This window comes from Stegostoma tigrinum, unplaced genomic scaffold (genome assembly GCF_030684315.1).
Source record: "Stegostoma tigrinum isolate sSteTig4 unplaced genomic scaffold, sSteTig4.hap1 scaffold_63, whole genome shotgun sequence".
In the NCBI taxonomy this organism is placed as follows: domain Eukaryota; kingdom Metazoa; phylum Chordata; class Chondrichthyes; order Orectolobiformes; family Stegostomatidae; genus Stegostoma; species Stegostoma tigrinum.
Genome location: NW_026728568.1, coordinates 688,088 through 707,318, shown reverse-complemented (window position 1 = coordinate 707,318; position 19,231 = coordinate 688,088). Strand labels below are relative to the sequence as shown.

Sequence of the window (19,231 nt, the reverse complement as noted above, 5' to 3'; positions counted from 1 at the left end):
AGGTTCATGGGAAGCAGTGACTGAGGGTCATGTGATGCAGTGAGTGAGGGCCATGGGAAGCGGTGACTGAGGGAAATGGTATGCAGTGACTGTGGGGAATAGGGTGCGGTGACTAAGGGAAATGGATGCACTGTCTCAGTTGAATAGGATTCACTGTCTCAGTTAAATAGGATGTAGTGACTGAGTCAAATGGGATGCAGTGACTGCGTGAAATGGGACGCAGTGACTGAGAGAAATGGGACGCAGTGACTGAGGGAAATAGGATGCAGTGACTGACTGAAATGGGAGGTAGTGACTGAGTGAAATGGGATGCAGTGACCGAGTAAAATAGGATGCAGTGACTGACTGAAATTGGAGGTAGTGACTGACTGAAATGGGACAGAGTGACTGAGTGAATTGGGAGGCAGTGACTGAGTGAAGTGGGTGGCTGTGACTGCGTGAAGTGGGAGGCTGTGACTGAGTGAAAAGTGATGCAGTGACTGAGTGAAATGCGATGCAGTGACTGAGTGAAATGGGATGCAGTGACTGATGGTAATGGGATGCAGTGACTGAGTGAAATGGGATGCAGTGACTGAGGGAAATGGTATTAGGTGACTGAGGGAAATGGTATACGGTGACTGAGGGAAATGGGATGCGATGACTGAGGGAAATGGAATGCGGTGACTGTGGGGAATGGGGGGCGGTGACTGACGGAAACGGATGCACTGTCTCAGCTGAATCGTATTCACTGTCTCGGTTAAATGGGATGCAGTGACTGAAGGAAAGGAGATTCAGTGAATATGGCAAATGGGATGCAGTGACTGAGGGAAATGGGTTGCAGTGACTGACTAAAATGGGAGTGACTGAGTGAAATGGGAGGCAGTGACTGAGTGAAATGGGAGGCAGTGACTGAGTGAAATGGGAGGCCGTGACTGAGTGAAATGGGAGGCCGTGACTGAGTGAAATGGGAGGCCGTGACTGAGTGAAGTGGGAGGCAGTGACTGAGTTAAATGCGATGCAGTTAATGGCGGAAGGAGATGCAGTGACTATGGGAAATGGGATGCAGTGACTATGGGAAATGGGATGCAGTGACTGAGTGAAATGGGGTGCTGTGACTGAGGGAAAGGAGATGCAGTGAATGTGGGAAATGGGATGCCGTGACTTAGGGAAATGGGATGCAGTGACTGACTGAAATGGGAGGGAGTGACTGAACGAAGTGGGAGGCATTGACTGACTGAAAAGGGAGGCAGTGACTGACTGAAATGGGAGGCAGTGACTGACTGAAATGGGAGGCAGTGACTGAGTGAAATGGGAGGCAGTGACTGAGTGAAATGGGATGCAGTGACTGAGGGAAAGGAGATGCAGTGAATGTGGGAAATGGGATGCCGTGACTTACGGAAATGGGATGCAGTGACTTAGGGAAATGGGATGCAGTGACTTACGGAAATGGGATGCAGTGACTTAGGGAAATGGGATGCAGTGACTTACTGAAATGTGAGGGAGTGACTGAACGAAGTGGGAGGCATTGACTGACTGAAATGGGAGGCAGTGACTGAGTGAAATGGGAGGCAGTGACTGAGTGAAATGGGATGCAGTGACTGAGTGAAATGGGATGCTGTGACTGAGTGTAATGGGATGCAGTGACTGAGTGTAATGGGATGCAGTGACCGAGTGAAATGGGATGCAGTCACTGAGAGAAATGGGCTGCTGTGACTGATGGAAATTGGATGCTGTGACTGAGGGTAATGTGATGCAGTGATTGAGGGTAATGGGATGCAGTGACTGAGTGAAATGGGATGCAGTGACTGAGTGAAATGGGATGTAGTGACTGAGTGAAATAGGATGTAGTGACTGAGTGAAATGGGAAGCTGTGACTGAGGGTCATGGGAAGCTGTGACTGAGGGTCATGGGAAGCAGTGATTGAGGGTCATAGGATGCAGTGAGTGAGGGTCATGGGATGCAGTGACTGAAGGAAATGCGATGCGGTGACTGAGTGAAATGGGATGCGGTGACTGAGGAAATGGAATGCGGTGTCTGTGGGGAATAGGGTGCGGTGACTGAGGGAAATGGATGCACTGTCTCAGTTGAAGAGGATTCAATGTCTCCTTTAAATAGGATGCTGTGACTGAGTCAAATGGGATGCCGTGACTGAGTGAAATGGGATGCAATGGCTGAGTGAAAAGAGATGCATTGGCTGAGTGAAATGGGATGCAGTGGCTGAGTGAAATGGGATGCAGTGGCTGAGTGAAATGTGATTTCTGTGACCGAGGCTAATGGGATGCAGTGAATGTGGGAAATGGGATGCAGTGACTGAGGGAAATGGGATGCAGTGACTGACTGAAATGGGAGGGAGTGACTGAACGAAGTGGGAGGCATTGACTGACTGAAAAGGGAGGCAGTGACTGACTGAAATGGGAGGCAGTGACTGACTGAAATGGGAGGCAGTGACTGAGTGAAATGGGAGGCAGTGACTGAGTGAAATGGGATGCAGTGACTGAGGGAAAGGAGATGCAGTGAATGTGGGAAATGGGATGCCGTGACTTACGGAAATGGGATGCAGTGACTTAGGGAAATGGGATGCAGTGACTTACGGAAATGGGATGCAGTGACTTAGGGAAATGGGATGCAGTGACTTACTGAAATGGGAGGGAGTGACTGAACGAAGTGGGAGGCATTGACTGACTGAAATGGGAGGCAGTGACTGAGTGAAATGGGAGGCAGTGACTGAGTGAAATGGGATGCAGTGACTGAGTGAAATGGGATGCAGTGACTGAGTGAAATGGGATGCTGTGACTGAGTGAAATGGGATGCTGTGACTGAGTGTAATGGGATGCAGTGACTGAGTGTAATGGGATGCAGTGACCGAGTGAAATGGGATGCAGTCACTGAGAGAAATGGGCTGCTGTGACTGATGGAAATTGGATGCTGTGACTGAGGGTAATGTGATGCAGTGATTGAGGGTAATGGGATGCAGTGACTGAGTGAAATGGGATGCAGTGACTGAGTGAAATGGGATGTAGTGACTGAGTGAAATAGGATGTAGTGACTGAGTGAAATGGGAAGCTGTGACTGAGGGTCATGGGAAGCTGTGACTGAGGGTCATGGGAAGCAGTGATTGAGGGTCATAGGATGCAGTGAGTGAGGGTCATGGGATGCAGTGACTGAAGGAAATGCGATGCGGTGACTGAGTGAAATGGGATGCGGTGACTGAGGAAATGGAATGCGGTGTCTGTAGGGAATAGGGTGCGGTGACTGAGGGAAATGGATGCACTGTCTCAGTTGAAGAGGATTCAATGTCTCCTTTAAATAGGATGCTGTGACTGAGTCAAATGGGATGCCGTGACTGAGTGAAATGGGATGCAATGGCTGAGTGAAAAGAGATGCATTGGCTGAGTGAAATGGGATGCAGTGGCTGAGTGAAATGGGATGCAGTGGCTGAGTGAAATGTGATTTCTGTGACTGAGGCTAATGGGATGCAGTGAATGTGGGAAATGGGATGCAGTGACTGAGGAAAATGGGAAGCAGAGGCTGAGTGAAATGTGATTTCTGTGACTGAGGCTAATGGGATGCAGTGAATGTGGGAAATGGGATGCAGCGACTGAGGGAAATGGGAAGCAGTGACTAACTGAAATGAGAGGGAGTGACTGAAATGGGAGGGAGTGACTGACTGAAATGGGAGGGAGTGACTGACTGAAATAGGAGGGAGTGACTGACTGAAATGGGAGTCAGTGACTGAGTGAAGTGGGAGTCAGTGACTGAGTGAAGTGGGAGTCAGTGACTGAGTGAAGTGGGAGTCAGTGACTGAGTGGAACGGGATGCAGTGACTGAGTGGAACGGGATGCAGTGACTGAGTGAAACGGGATGCAGTGACTGAGTGAAACGGGATGCAGTGACTGAGGGTAATCTGATGCAGTGACTGAGGGTAATCTGATGCAGTGACTGAGGGTAATGGGATGCAGTGACTGAGTGACGTAGGAGGCAGTGACTGAGTGAAATGGGATGCAGTGACTGAGTGAAATGGGAAGCTGTGACTGATGGAAATTGGATGCTGTGAGTGAGGGTCATGGGATGCGGTGACTGATGGAAATGGGATGTGGTGACTGAGGGGAATGGATGCACTGTGTCAGCTGAATAGGATTCACTGTCTCCGTTAAATAGGATGTAGTGACTGAGTCAAATGGGATGCCGTGGCTGAATGAAATGGGATGCAGTGGCTGAGTGAAATGGGATGCAGTGGCTGAGTGAAATGGGATGCAGTGACAGAGGGAAATGGGATGCCGTGACTGAGTGAAATTGAATGCAGTGACTGAGGGTCATGGGATGCAGTGAGTGAGGGTAATGGCACGCACTGACTGAGTGAACTGGGACGCAGTGACTGAGGGAAATGGGGTGCAGTGACTGAGTGTAATGGGATGCAGTGACTGAGTGATGTAGGAGGCAGTGACTGAGTAAAATGGGATGCAGTGACTGAGTGAAATGGGATGCAGTGACTGATAGAAAGGGGATGCAGTGACTGAGGGTAATGGGATGCAGTGACTGAGGGTAATGGGATGAAGTGACTGAGGGCAATGGGATGCAGTGAGTGAGGGTCATGGGAAGCGGTGACTGAGGGAAATGGTATGCGGTGACTGTGGGGAATAGGGTGCAGTGAATAAGGGAAATGGATGCACTGTCTCAGTTAAATGGGATGCAGTGACTGAGTGAAATGGGATGCTCTGACTGAGTGAAATGGGATGCTCTGACTGAGTGAAATGGAATGTAGTGACTGCGTGAAATGGGATGCCGTGACTGCGTGAAATAGGTTGCAGTCACTGCGTGAAATAGGATGCAGTGACTGAGTGAAATGGGATGCAGTGACTGAGTGAAATGAAATGCAGTGACTGTGTGAAATGCGATGCAGTGACTGTGTGAAATGCGATGCAGTGACTGTGTGAAATGCGATGCAGTGACTGTGTGAAATGCGATGCAGTGACTGAGTGAAATGCGATGCAGTGACTGATGGAAATGGGATGCCTTGACTGTGTGAAATGTTATGCAGTGACTGTGGGAAAGGAGATGTAGTAACTTGGGGAATGGAGATGCAGTGACTGTTGGAAATGGGATGCAGTGATTGAGTGAAATGGGATTCAGTGACTGATGGAAATTGAGTGCAGTGACTGCGTGAAATGGGATGCAGTGACTGCGTGAAATGGGATGCAGTGACTGCGGGAAATGGGATGCAGTGACTGAATGAAATGGGATGCAGTGAATGAGTGAAGTGAGATGCAGTGACTCATGGAAATTGAATGCAGTGACAGAGTGAAATGAGCTGCAGTGACTGTGTCAAGTGCGATGCAGTGTGTCATGGAAATGGGATGCAGTGAATGAGTGAAGTGAGATGCAGTGACTCATGGAAATTGGATGCAGTGACTGTGTGAAATTGGATGCAGTGAGTGAGGGAAATGGGATGCGGTGACAGAGTGAAATGGGATGCAGTGACAGAGTGAAATGCGATGCAGTGACAGATTGGAATGCGATGCAATCACTAAGTGTAATGCCATGCAGTGACTGAGTGGAATGCGTTGCAGTGTCTGAGTGAAATGCGATGCAGTGTCTGAGTGAAATGCGATGCAGTGTCTGAGTGAAATGCGATGCAGTGACTGTGTGAAATGCGATGCAGTGTCTGAGTGAAATGCGATGCAGTGACTGTGTGAAATGCGATGCAGTGACTGATGGAAATGGGATGCCGTGACTGTGTGAAATGTTATGCAGTGACTGTGGGAAAGGAGATGCAGTAACTCGGGGAATGGAGATGCAGTGACTGTTGGAAATGGGATGCAGTGACTGAGTGAAATGGGATTCAGTGACTGAGTGAAAAGGGAGGCAGTGACTGATGGAAATGGGATGCAGTGACTGAGTGAAATGGGATGCAGTGACTGATGGAAATTGAATGCAGTAACTGATGGAAATTGAATGCAGTGACTGAGTGAAATGGGATGCAGTGACTGAGTGAAATGGGATGCAGTGACTGAGTGAAATGGGATTCACTGACTGAGGGAAATGGGATTCACTGACTGAGGGAAATGGGATGCAGTGACTCTGGAAATGGGATGCAGTACCTGACGGATATTGGATGCAGCGTCCGTGAGAAATGGGATGCAGTGACTGAGTGAAATGGGATGCAGTGACCAAGGGAAATGATGTGCAGTGACTCGGGGAAAGGAGATGCAGTGACTGTTGGAAATGGGATGGAGTGACTGAGGTAAATGTAATGCAGTGACTGAGTGAAATTCGACGCAGTGACTGAGGGAAGTGGGATGCAGTGACTGACTGAAATGGGATGCAGTGACTGAGCGAAATGGGATGCAGTGACCAATGGAGTTGGAGTGCAGTGACCACATCAGATTTGATACTGGGTCATGAGCCCGGCCAGGTGTTAGATTTCGAAGTTGGTGATCACCTTGGTGATAGCGATCAGAATTCTGTTATGTTTACTTTAGTGATGGAAAGGGATAGGTGTACACCACTGGGCAAGAGTTATATCTGGGTGAAAAGCAATTACGATGAGATTTGGCAAGATTTAGAGAGCATAGGATGGGGAAGGAAACTGCAGGGGATGGGCACAGTAGAAATGTGGAGCTTATTCAATGAAAAGCTCCTGTGCTTTCTAGATAAGTATGTACCTGTCAGGCAGGGAGGAAGCTGTAGAGCACGGAAGCCATGGTTTACGAAGGAAGTGGAATCTCTGGTCAAGAGGAAGCAGAAGGCTTCTGTTACTATAAGATGTGAATGCTCAGTTGGGGTGGTTGAAGGTTACAAGGTAGCCAGGAAAGACCGAAAGAGAGATCTCAGAAGAGCCAGGAGGAGACATGAGAAGTTGTTGGCGGACAGGATCAGGGTAAACCGTAAACTTTTCTGTCGGTATTTAAGGAATACAAGAATGACAAAAGTAAGATTAGGCCCAATTAAGGATAGTAGTGGTAAGTTGTGTGTGGAGTCAGATGAGATAGGGGAAGCGCTAAATGAATATTTTTCAACAGTATTCACTCTAGAAAACGACAATGTTGTCGAGGAGAATGCAGAGATACAGGCTACTGGGCTAGGTGGGATTGAGGTTCACAAGGAAGAGGTATTTGAAATCCTACAGAGGGTGAAGATAGCTATGACCCCTGGGCCGGATGGGATTTATCCTCGGATCCTCGGGGAATCCGGGGAGGAGATTGCCGAGCCTTTGGCATTGATCTTTAACTCATCATTGTCTGCAGGAATAGTGCCAGATGACTGGAGGATAGCAATTGTGGTTCTCCTGTTCAAGAAGGGGAGTAGAGACAACCCTGGTAATTATCGGCCAGTGAGCCTTACCTCAGTTGTTGGTAAAGTGTTGGAAAAGGTTCTAAGGGATAGGATTTACAATCATCTAGAAAAGAATAAATTGATTAGGGATAGTCAGCACAGTTTTGTGAAGGGTAGGTCGTGCCTCACAAACCTTATTGAGTTCTTTGAGAAGGTGATCAAACAGGTAGATGAGAGTAAACTGGTTGATGTGGAGTATATGGATTTCAGCAAGGCATTCGATAAGGTTCCCCATAACAGACTATTGTACAAAATGCAGAGGAATGGAATTGTGGGAGATACAGCAGCTTGGATCAGAAATTGGCCTGCTGAAAGAAGACAGAGGGTGGTAGTTGATGGGAAACGTTCATCCTGGAGACCAGTTACTGGTGTTGTACCGCAAGGGTCGGTGTTGGGTCCACTGCTGTTTGTCATTTTTATAAATGACCTGGATGAGGGCGTAGAAGGATGAGTTAGTAAATTTGCAGACGACACTAAGATAGGTGGAGTTGTGGATAGTGACAAAGGATTGGTTGCAGAGAGACATAGATAAGCTGCAGAGCTGGGCTGAGAGGTGGCAAATGGAGTTTAATGCAGACAAGTGTGAGGTGATGCACTTCGGCAGGAGTAACCAGAAGGCAAAGTACAGGGCTAATGGTAAGATTCTTAGTAGTATAGATGAGCAGAGAGATCTCGGTGTCCATGAACACAGATCCTTGAAAGTTGCCACCCAGGTTGACAGGGCTGTTAAGAAGGCCTACAGTGTTTTAGCTTTGATTAATAGAGGGATCGAGTTCTGGAACCGAGAGGTTATGGTGAAGCTGTACAAAACTCTGGTGCGGCCGCACTTGGAGTATTGTATACAGTTCTGGTCACCGCATTATAAGAAGGATGTGGAAGCTTTGGAAAGGGTGCAGAGGAGATTTACGAGGATGTTGCCTGGTATGGAGGGAAGGTCTTACGAGGAAAGGCTGAGGGACTTGAGGGTGTTTTCATTAGAGAGAAGAAGGTTGAGAGGTGACTTAATTGAAACATATAAAATAATCAGAGGGTGAGATAGGGTGGATAGGAAGAGCCTTTTTCTTAGGGTGGTGACAGTGAGCATGAGGGGTCATGGCTTTAAATTGAGGGGTGAAAGATACAGGACAGATGTCAGAGGTAGTTTCTTTACTCAGAGAGTAGTAAGGGATTGGAACGCTTTGCCTGCAATGGTAGTAGATTCACCAACTTTCGGTACATTTAAGTGGTCATTGGACAAGCATATGGACGTACATGGAACAGTGCAGGTTAGATGGGCTTGAGTTCGGCATGACAGGTCGGCACAAGATCGAGGGCCGAAGGGCCTGTACTGTGCTGTAATGTTCTATGTTCTATGTTCTATGGCTAGCTCTCCCTGTGCTCCGTGTGATTTAACTTCCCTACTGGACCTCTGTGAGGAACCTTCTTGAACGCCTTACTGAAGCCCATATACGTCCATGTTTCTGCCTTAATCAATGCTCTTCATTACTACTTTAAAAAACTCATTCAAATTACATGAGTTATGATTTCCTGTGCACGTGTCCTTGGATCCCATGGACTGTTTCCTGTTCTAACAGTCTTCAAATGGGGGATCTTGTCAAAAGCTTTGCTGAAGCCCAAGTAGACTGTATCAAATGCATTGCCCTCATCCACACACCTAGTTAGCTCTTCAGTCATAGATTCATAGAGTCATACAGCACAGAATCAGGACCTTCAGCCCCAATCATCTGTACTGACCAGGTGTCCCAAACTTAACCGGTCTCATTTGCCTGCGTTTGGTATCCATCTAAACCTTTCCTCATTGTGTACCTGTCCAAATGTCTTTTAAATACAGTAATATTATCTGCCTCTACCACGTCTGTTGGCAGCTCATTGCATTCACGCACCACCCTCTGTGTGGGACAAGTTGCCTCTCGGGTCACTTTTAAATCTTTCCCCTTTCACATTTGAACCTCCTCCCTTCTAGCTTTGGACTCCCCGACCTTGGTTATTCCCCTTATCAATGCCCATCATGATTTTTTACACCTCTGGAAAGTCACCCCTTCGTCTCCGATACACCAGGGAAAAAGTCCGAGCCTATCCACCACTCCTCGTAAACCCTCCAGTCCCGGCAATGACCTTTTGTAATTATTTTTGCACTCTGCATAGTTTAACAGCATTCTTCCTACAGCAGGGTAACCAGAATTCACTGAAGTATTATGACATAGAACATTACAGCGCAGTACAGGCCCTTCAGCCCTCGATGTTGCGCCGACCTGTGAATCCAACCTGAAGCCCATCTAACCGACACTATTCCATTACCATCCATATATTTAGCAATGTTCATTTAAATGCCCTTAAACTTGGCAATCTACTCCTGTTGCAGGCAGGGCATTCCGCACCCATACTACTCTCTGAATAAAGAAACTCCCTCTGACATGTGTCCCATATCTATCTCACCTCAATTTAAACCTTTCTCCACTCGTGCTCGCCATCACCATCGAGGAAAAAGGCTGTCGCTGTCCACCCTATCTAATCCTCTGATTATCTTGTATGTCTCCATTCAATTGCCTCTTCACCTTCTTTTGACAAAAACAGCCTCAAGTCTCGAAGCTTTTCCTCATAAGACCTTCCTTCCACACCAGACAAGATCCTAAGAAACCCCCTCCAAATCCTTCGATAATGTGGCGATCAGAACTGTACGCAATACTCCAAGCGCGGCTGCACCAGTGTTTTGTACAGCTGCAACATGACCTCATGGCTCCGAAACTCAATCTCTGTACCAATAAAACCTAACACGTCGTACGCCTTTTGAACAAGCCTATCAATCTGCGTGGCAATTTTCAGGGATCTACACACATGGACACCGAGATCTCTCTGCTCATCCACACCACCAAGATTCTGGGCAGCACGGTGGCTCAGTGGTTCGCATTGCAGCCTCGGGCAATCGTCTGTGCGAAGTTTGCACGTTCTCCCCGTGTCTGCTTGCATTTCCTCCGGGTCCTCCGGTAAAGGCGGATAAGGGAGAGGAGGGGAATATGTGTCTGGTGGCGGCATCCTGCTGGTGGTGGTGGAAATGGTGCCTGATGTTTGTATGGATGTGGGCATGTGGGTTGATAGGTAAGGTCAAGTGGAAGCTTATTGTTGTCTTGGGAGGGAAGAGAAAAGGTGAGGGCAAAAGTGCGGGAGCTGGGTTGGACACAGTTGAGGGCCTTGTTGACCGCGGAGCCGGGGAATCCTCAGTTGAGGAAGAAGGTGGACATTTTGGAGGCTCCCTTGTTGATGTTGGCCTCATGAGAACATATTCGATGGAGATGGAGGAAGTGAGAGAAGAGGTTGGAGTCTTTACAGAAAGTGGGGTGTGAGGATATATAGACCAGGTAGCTGTGAGAGTCAGAGAGTTTGTAATGGATATTAGTGCGAAGCCTACCCCCAGGAATGGAAGCAGAAATGTTGAGGAAGGGAAGGGTGGAGTCAGAGATAGAGCAGGTGAAAGTGAGGGCAGGATGGAAATTGGAGGCGTAGTTGATGAAGTTTTCCAATTTCAGACAAGAGAGAGAAGCAGTCGGATGATATCATTGATGTATCGGAGAAAGTGTTGTGGGTGGGAATGTTCCACGTACCCCGTGAAGAGACAGGTATAACTCGGGCCCATGCAGGTGCCCAGAGCTGCTCCTCTTACCCGAAGAAAATGAGAGGAGTTAAAAAAGAAGTTGTTGAGGGTGAGGATGAGGTTGACCAAGTGGAGGAGGGTGGTGGTGGGAGGGGAATGTTCAGCTCTTTGCTCCAGGAAGAAGAGGACAGCCCGAAGAACCTCCCGGTGGGGAATGGATGTGTAAAGGAATTACACGTTCATGGTAAAGAGAACGCAGCTGGAACCGGCAAACTGATGTTTTTAAACCTGCATAAGATGTCAGAGTATTTCTGGATGTACGTGGGCAGGGCTTGGACCAGGGGACAGAAGATTGAGTCAAGGTCGGAAGAGATGAGTTCTGTGGGGCAGGAACAGGCTGAAACAATGGATCTGCCAGGACACTCTCATTTGTGGATTTTTAGGGGGCGTAGGAGCAACCTGTGGGGAGCTGTGGCCTTTCAGCTTGGAAACAGAGGGGGAAGATCACCGGATAGACCAAGATCAGTTACTGTAGTAGATACAATGGCCCGGTGCGGTCATGGTCCAGGAGAAGTTGGAGGAAGTATCTGAGAGCTGGCGCTCAGCCTCTGCAAGGTAGACTTCAGCTCACCAGACCACAGCAGCAGCACCTTATCGGCAGGCTTAATAACAAAGTCAGGGTGAGATATGAGTGCGTGGAGGGCAGTCAGTTGGGCAGGACGTCGGTTGGGTTTGGTGCGGGGAACAGAGAAATTGAGGTGATATCACATCGACAGTTCTCAATGAACAGATTGAGTGCACCTGCATCCCCACCTTAACAATTCTGCACTGAGGGGTGCCATTAACTGTATATTTTTCCATTATAGTTGATTTCCCAAAGTGGAGCATCTCACATTTAATGGATTAAAATCCACTTGCCGTTTCTGCAACTGATCTGTATCCTTTTATGACGTCTACACTCATCACGATTCTACCAATCATTCTATTGTCTGCAAACTTGCTAACCCATCCATCTATATTTTCACCTCAGTCATTTTGTATAGACCACAAACGGCAGAGGTCCCAGCACAGATCCCTGCGGAACACCAATCCTCCTGGATCTACAGCCTGAAAAGCACCTTTCCACCACTTGCCTCTGTCTTCTCTGGGCAAGCCAGTTGTGAATCCAAGCATCCAAGCCACCATGGACTCGGTGCATCTTAATTTTCTGGATGATTCGACCATGAGGCACCTTGTTGAAAGTATTGCTGAAATCCATGAAAACAATATCCACTGCTCTACCTTCATTGATCACATTCGTCACCTCCTCAAAAAATTCAGTCAAGTTAGTAAGACGTGACCTGCCCTGCACAAAGCCATGCTGACTGTCCCTAATTAGGCCATGCTGTTCCAAATACAGATAAATACAATCCCTAAGAATTCTCTCCAATAGCTTCCCAATGAACGATGAGAAACTCGCTAGTCGAGTTTCCTGGATTGACCCTATTTCCCTTCTTGAACAGAAGAAGAACATTTAGCAACTTGCTAATCCTCCAGTACCCCTCCAGTGGCTACCAAGGATACAAAGATCTTGCTGAATGCCCCGACAATCTCCTCTCTCACCTCGCTCAAAAACCTTGAGTAGATACCACTGGGTCCTGAGGACTTATCCACCTTAATGCTCTTTCTTGATTTCAAAATGCTGTTATCATTTTCGCATGCTCCACACAAATCCCACTATCCTCCATACCCTTCGCCTGAGTGAATAGTGATGCACAGTACTCATTTAGGATCTTGCCCACATCCTCTGCTTCCAAACACAAGTTCCCTCCTTTATCCTGAATGGTCGTACCTTCTTGCTATTTATCCCCTTGTTTTAGATGTATGCACAGAATGCCTTGGGATTTCCTTCAACCCTCCTTGCCAAGGTCATTTCATAGCCTTTCTTTTTCTGCTTTCTTTATGTCGGCCCTGTTCGATTTTAGCTTCGTAAACCTGACATATTTTTGTTTTTCCCTTTTGACGAACTTCACAACCTCCCCAATTATCCAAGGGTCTTTTACCTTGCCATCCTTGTCCTTCCTCCTTCCTGATCCTAAACTCATAAGCAGGCCTTTAAACAATTCCCATATGGCAAATGTGACAGCTCCTCCCAATTAACACACCCCAGCTCCTACCTAAAATTGATATAATTTACTCTTCCCCCAAGGTCCTGACTTATCCTTCTTCATAGCAATCTTAAAATTGAAGGAGTTGTGATCACTATTTCCAAAATGCTTTCCCACCCTTCTCACCAGTTACCTGACCAGGACAAAGTCCAGTATGGCCCATCTTCTATCCACACACTGTGTCAAGAAACTCTCTTGGATAGTCTTAACAAATTCAGCCTCATTTAAACTCTTGTTGTAAGGGAGTCCCTGTCAATACCGGGGAGGTTAAATTCACTGACTGTGACAACTCTGAGTTATTGCATCGTTTCAAAAGCTGCCTACATATTTGTTCCTCAGTGTGTCAGTGGCAACAGGGGAGCAGGCTATTAGTTTAATCTGATCAGAGTGATTGTGTCTATCTTATTTTTCAATGCTACCTCTGTTGCCTCAGTGGGCAAGCCCTCCAGAATGTCCTTTCGAGGTGCAGATGTAACATTTCCCACAGGTTAGGAGTGCACCTCCTTCTTTTATCTTCCCCTCTATCTTGTCTGAAGCAATGAAACCCTGGAACATTGAGCAGCCAGTCCTGTCTCTGTCTCAACCAAGCCTCTGTAATGGCCTCAACATCAGAGTCCCATGTACTGATCCAGGCTCTAAGCTCATCTGCCTTACCTATAATACTCCTTGCACTGAAATAAACAGATTTCAGCTTGTTCGTGCCATCATGTTCATGTACCTGTCTCTGACTGCCATTCTTTTCTGATTTATTGGTCCCAGCATGTACCTGCCATCAATTCATCTACTTGCTGACCTGCTGCTCTGGTTCCCAGCTGCCTGCCAGTCTTTAAATCCTCCCAAGTAGCACTAGCAAACCTCCCTGTGAGGGTATTTGTTCCCGTTCAGTTTAGGTGCAACCCATCCCTCTTAGACAGGTCACCCCTTGCCCAAGAAGCGGTCGCAATTATCCATGAACCTGAAAGCCTGCCCCCAGTACCAGCTCCTTAACCAATGCATTCATCTCTCACCTATCTTTCTCTGACTTAACTCACTAACATGTGGCACTCGTGGCAACCCATAAATTATTACCCTCTAGGTCCTGCCTTTCAGCCTCTTTGCTAACTCCTTGTACACAGTCCGGAGGATCACATCCCTCTTTCTACCTACGTCATTGGTACCAATGTGCAGAATGGCCTCTGGCTGCTCACCCTCCCCGTTAAGAATTTGTTGCAACCACTCAGAGATTTCCTTGACCTTGGCACCAGGGAGGCAACACACAGCCCTGGTATCTCAAATGTGGCTACAGAAACTATGCCCCCAACGAATGAGTCTCCAACCACGATCACTCACTTGGATTTACCTGACCCTGTCCCACAGCAGGGCGGTTTGTACAACGGACCTGGCTACTGCTGATTATATAACCGTTCCAGTTTGGTTTTAGATCAGTGTTAACCTTGATGAAGTGGATAGCCAAGCACCTCAGTGGTCTACAGTACAGGAGAAATAAATTCTGAAGCTCACGGATTCTGTGACAGTCAAAGACAAGCACTGAATTGTTCTAACCTCATTTCCAACACCTGGCCCATAGCCTTGCATGGCTTGGATAACACTTGCACATTTAAAAAAAATGTAAGGATGATGGTAAGGACATGGAATTTTGTGATATGGTCATATTCTCTCTTGTTGGAGCTGATTGCTGCTTAGCACTTGTATGGTGCAAATGTTACTTATCCTTTGTCAGGCCAAGCCTGATAATTGTCCAAGTCTCACTGTATTTTCTCATCGTTGACTTCACTGTTGGAAAAGTCATGAATTCTGCTGGACACCTGGACAATATTCAATGAACATTCATGTCTCCACTTTGGTTCAAGTGAAGACATGACTTCAACCAGTGCAGGTATCCAGTGAATGCCACTGACTCAACTTCCTATAACTCTGCTGAACACCACATTCAATCAGAAGTTGCCTTGGTGGAAATGACAGATTGCAGTTTCCTTCCTTTTCAAGCTCAGGATCTCTGATCATATTTGTGGTAAATCCTGAATGAGGTTGCGAGAAGTGTGGCATGACGAAAAGTGAACTGAGCCTCAGTGTGCAACTATTTGACAGCACTGTCATCCAGATGTTGCATTACTTTGCTGATGATTGAGAATACATTGAGGTCAGAATTGGTCAGGACAATTTGTCTGCCGATTGCGTGATAGGTCATCTTTCTCTGAAATGTGAGTGTTGCAAGTGTTTAAAAATGTACTGGAAAACATTTACTGTTGGTGTGGTGACGTTGGGGCACATTGTTCCAATACAGTTTGTGGGATGCTGCCAGGTGCCATGGCATTTACAGTATCCAGAACATTCAGTCTTGTCATTGCGTGAAATAATTTGAATTGCGTGTAAGTTGAGATCTGTGATGCCTCCTCAGGATGAGCGCAAGAAGATCATCCAGACTGATGCTATGAATCGTTTCATCTGCTCCTTCACCTTTTGCTCATAACATCTTGTAGTAACTCCATGTAGCCTGATGAGAAACTAAAGCTCATCTTGATTCATTTGCATTCGAAGGTGCCTATTTTTCCCAAACAAAAGGACCCATCACTGAGCGGGAAGTATGGAGAATGTTATAGACATCAGTGGTGAGATAATGCTGGATCTTGACCAGCAAAACCATTGTTGTGTTGTTGAAATGCAAACAAAAATCTATATGATGTAAACTTTATTCTCAGCTAATCCCTTTCTCAAATGACAGATTGTGATGTTGGTAACTGGAAAGCCTCCATTGTTGGAGGACGAGAAGCCGTATCTAATTGAAGCAGCACGGGCTTTTGCGATGACTGTGGAAACCACTGCTTATGCCTTGCTTCAAGCATTGTCAAGGAATGATTTTGACTATGCAACACCGATTGTGAGGTGGCTAACGATGCAACAGAACTATGGTGGTGGATTTCACTCGACGCAGGTAAATGCTTGAGATCACAACAACAGGCATTCAGATATTTCCATTGATCATGTTACTAACTGGTGGTTGTTGCTGTTTGCAATCAAACTGGACACTGCATTTTCATCTGCAGGTTTGGTGCATTGGCACAAATTCCAGTTCTTGAATGGTGTTAATCCTTGGTTAAATTCTTACATGCACTTTGCCTGTGCATCAGTTTTCCTTTAGGCATTGTCCTTGAAAACTATCTCTTTCTGCAAACCTTCACTTACTTGTCATAGGATCATTGAGGGACAGCATAATAGAGTGCCGTGGCAATGGAACAGACCCTTCAGCAAATTGTATGTGCCCTCACAAGATGCAAGTCCCTTACTATTCTAATCACATTTCCCAGCACTCGACCCAGAGCCTTGTATGCCTTGGTATCGCAAATGACCAATCAAAAACTTGTTAAGTGTTATCATGGTTTCTGCCTCTACCACCCACACAGTCGGTGCGTTCCACATTCTCACCACAGTTTGGGTGCAAAAACAAGTCAGTTTCCTCGAGAGATAGTAGGAACTTGCCAATTCTGGAGAATCTGAGAGAACAAGGAGTAGAACTGGATGAACACAGCGGGCCGAGCAGCATCAGAGAAGCAAGAAAGCTGACGTTTCGGGTCGACACCCTTCTTCAAATATGGTTGGGGGAGAAGGGGATTCTGAAAAAAATAGGGAGAAGTGGGGAGGCAGATAGAAGATTGGTAAAGGAGAAGTTAGGTGAACTGTCCTGTGCTGTCCACTCACTGTCCCCTGCTCCAGAATCATAGAATAAGAGAATACTTCAGAATTAGACCATCAGGCCATGAGACATAGGAGTGGAGGTAAGGCCATTCGGCCCATCAAGTCCACTCCGCCATTTAAATCATGGCTGATGGGCATTTCAACACCACTTCCCTGCACTCTCCGCGTAGCCCTTGATTCCTTTTGAGATCAAGAATTTGTCGATCTCTGCCTTGAAGGCGTCCAACATCCCGGCCTCCACTGCACTCTGCGGCAATGAATTCCACAAGCCCACCACTTTCTGCCTGAAGAAATGTCGTCTGATTTCAGTTTTAAATTGACCCCCTCGAATTTTAAGTCTGTGCCCACGGGTCCTCGTCTCCCCTCCTAACGGAAACAACCTCCTAGCGTCCACCTCTTCTAAACCATACATTATCTTGGAAGTTTTTATTAGTTCTCCCCTCAACCTTCAAAACTGTAGTGAGTACAATCCCAGGATCCTTAGCCATTCATCATAGGTTAAGCCTACCATTCCAGGGATCATCCGTGTGAATTGGACAAGCACTTCATTCCATTGTGTCTGTAACCACTGAAGCCACACTAAGTTCACATTCGGCTCATGTTTTAGCAATAGGCCCGTTGCCTTGAATGTTATTTCATTTTAAGTGCTGTACCAACCCTTTTTCTTTAATGTGAAAAGATTATCCACCACCTCAACTAAAGTCCCAGACAATGAATTCCAAACACCCAGCACCTTCTGGGTGTCTTTTCTTTCCTGAAATTCCTTCCCCCTGGCCCCCCGACCTCCCACCCCATGAATGGTCGTTCTGCTTCCCTCGCCTAGACCCATCAGAATGCAGACCATTTTTTCAGGACCTTCTTCAACCTTCTCTCTTCAGAAGAAAACAAGCCAACCTTATCCAGATAAAACAGTGATGCTGCCTGGCCTGCAGTGTTCCTCCAGCTCCACGCTGTGTTATCTCAGACTCCAGCATTGACAGTTCTTGTTATCTCAAACTTATCCAGACTCTCCATCGAGTTAAAATGCTTCACCCCCTCAGAACATCCTGATGAATGTCCTCCACACATGCTCAAATGCAATCACCTCTTTTCGATAATGAAGAGACCATTAGAACATAGAACATTACAGCGCAGTACAGGCCGTTCGGCCCTCGATGTTGTGCCGACCCGTCATACCGATCTGAAGCCCATCTGACCTACACTATTCCATGTACGTCCATATGCTTATCCAATGACGACTTAAATGTACCGAAAGTTGGCGAATCTACTACCGTTGCAGGCAAAGCGTTCCATTCCCTGACTACTCTCTGAGTAAAGAAACCACCTCTGACATCTGTCCTATGTCTTTCACCCCTCAATTTAAAGCTATTCTTTCACCCTTCAATTTAAAGCGAGAGCAGAACTGCACTCAGTCCTTCAGCTGGGGCCTAACCAAACTCCTGCACAGCTCTTCAGCCATTTGCTTTCCTAACTGTCCCTTTAAGCTGCCATGCCATGTTCAGCAATCTGTGCACAAGCACCCCAAGATAACACCATTGCTCTGACCTTCCTGGTGTCCTGGCATCCATTGAAAGATTCCTTGCCATGTTAGTTCTTCCAAATTGCATTACCATACACTTATCAGTGTTAACACTCCATCTACCACTGACCTGCCCATTTGACCAATGTATAACTTTGGATTGAACTTGCTGTATTTTCCTGGACCCCACGAGCTTTTACCTTCTTTGCCAGGCTCCCATGTGAGACCCTGTCCAAGTCTTTGCTGAAATCTGTTTTCACTGCATCAATTCCCATCTACACACTCCGTCACATCTTTGAAAGGATCATCTAGGTTTGTGAGGCATGACCTCCCTCTGACAAAGCTATGCTGACCGTTGCTGATCAAACCCCGCTTCTTTCCAAGGAAATTAAGCCTGCCGTTCAGAATATTCTCCAATATTTTCCTATCTACTGATGTGATACTCTCCAGACTGTAATACTCTGCTTTATGTTTGTCATGCATTTTGATAAGCGGAACTATGTTACTTGTTCTCCAGGTAATTCTTCTGATTTTAAATTCACCGGATCACCTTACATGTCCCCAGTCTCTGTTAATTCTGCTCAGGAATTGTGTGCCGAAATGCTCCTTCTCACATGTAAAAGGTGATGTGAATTTCTTGTTTAACACCTGACAATTGCTGTCCAGTTCAAACCATACATTTGCCTCTTCATCCCTCATGAGACCTGGTTTTCCCTGGATTTTCTCTTTCGCTCTGAGACACTTGTAGAAGATTTTGAGATTCTCCCTGATCCTAATCCTGGTCACCAGCGTTCTGTTGCCCTCTATTTGTTCTCTTAATTGCTATGACAAGATCCCCCTGCACACCATACATCATCATCATGGTGGTTTCTCGCGGATGACAGTCTCCCACTCTCAGGCTGAATCTCCGGGTGGCTGTCCAGACCGATGCAGCTACCGTAGGCTCTGTTGCACTTGGGGCAGAAGGCGGTC

At 46.8% G+C, this 19,231-nt stretch overlaps 1 long non-coding RNA gene across 2 annotated transcripts in view; it reads left to right on the top strand.

The window, feature by feature from the left end:
• Nucleotides 1–15,999, top strand: part of LOC132209046 (uncharacterized) — a 33,978-nt gene extending 17,979 nt beyond the window's left edge. Inside the window, exons 2-4 of one of the 2 annotated variants that reach the window (XR_009445143.1) lie at nucleotides 11,767–11,836; nucleotides 14,292–14,667; nucleotides 15,770–15,999. This is a non-coding gene — a long non-coding RNA (uncharacterized LOC132209046). Of the gene's footprint in view, nucleotides 1–11,766; nucleotides 11,837–14,291; nucleotides 15,456–15,769 lie in introns of those variants that run through there. The other variant, XR_009445142.1, reaches the window with a different exon arrangement.
• The last annotated feature ends 3,232 nt before the right edge of the window (nucleotides 16,000–19,231 follow it).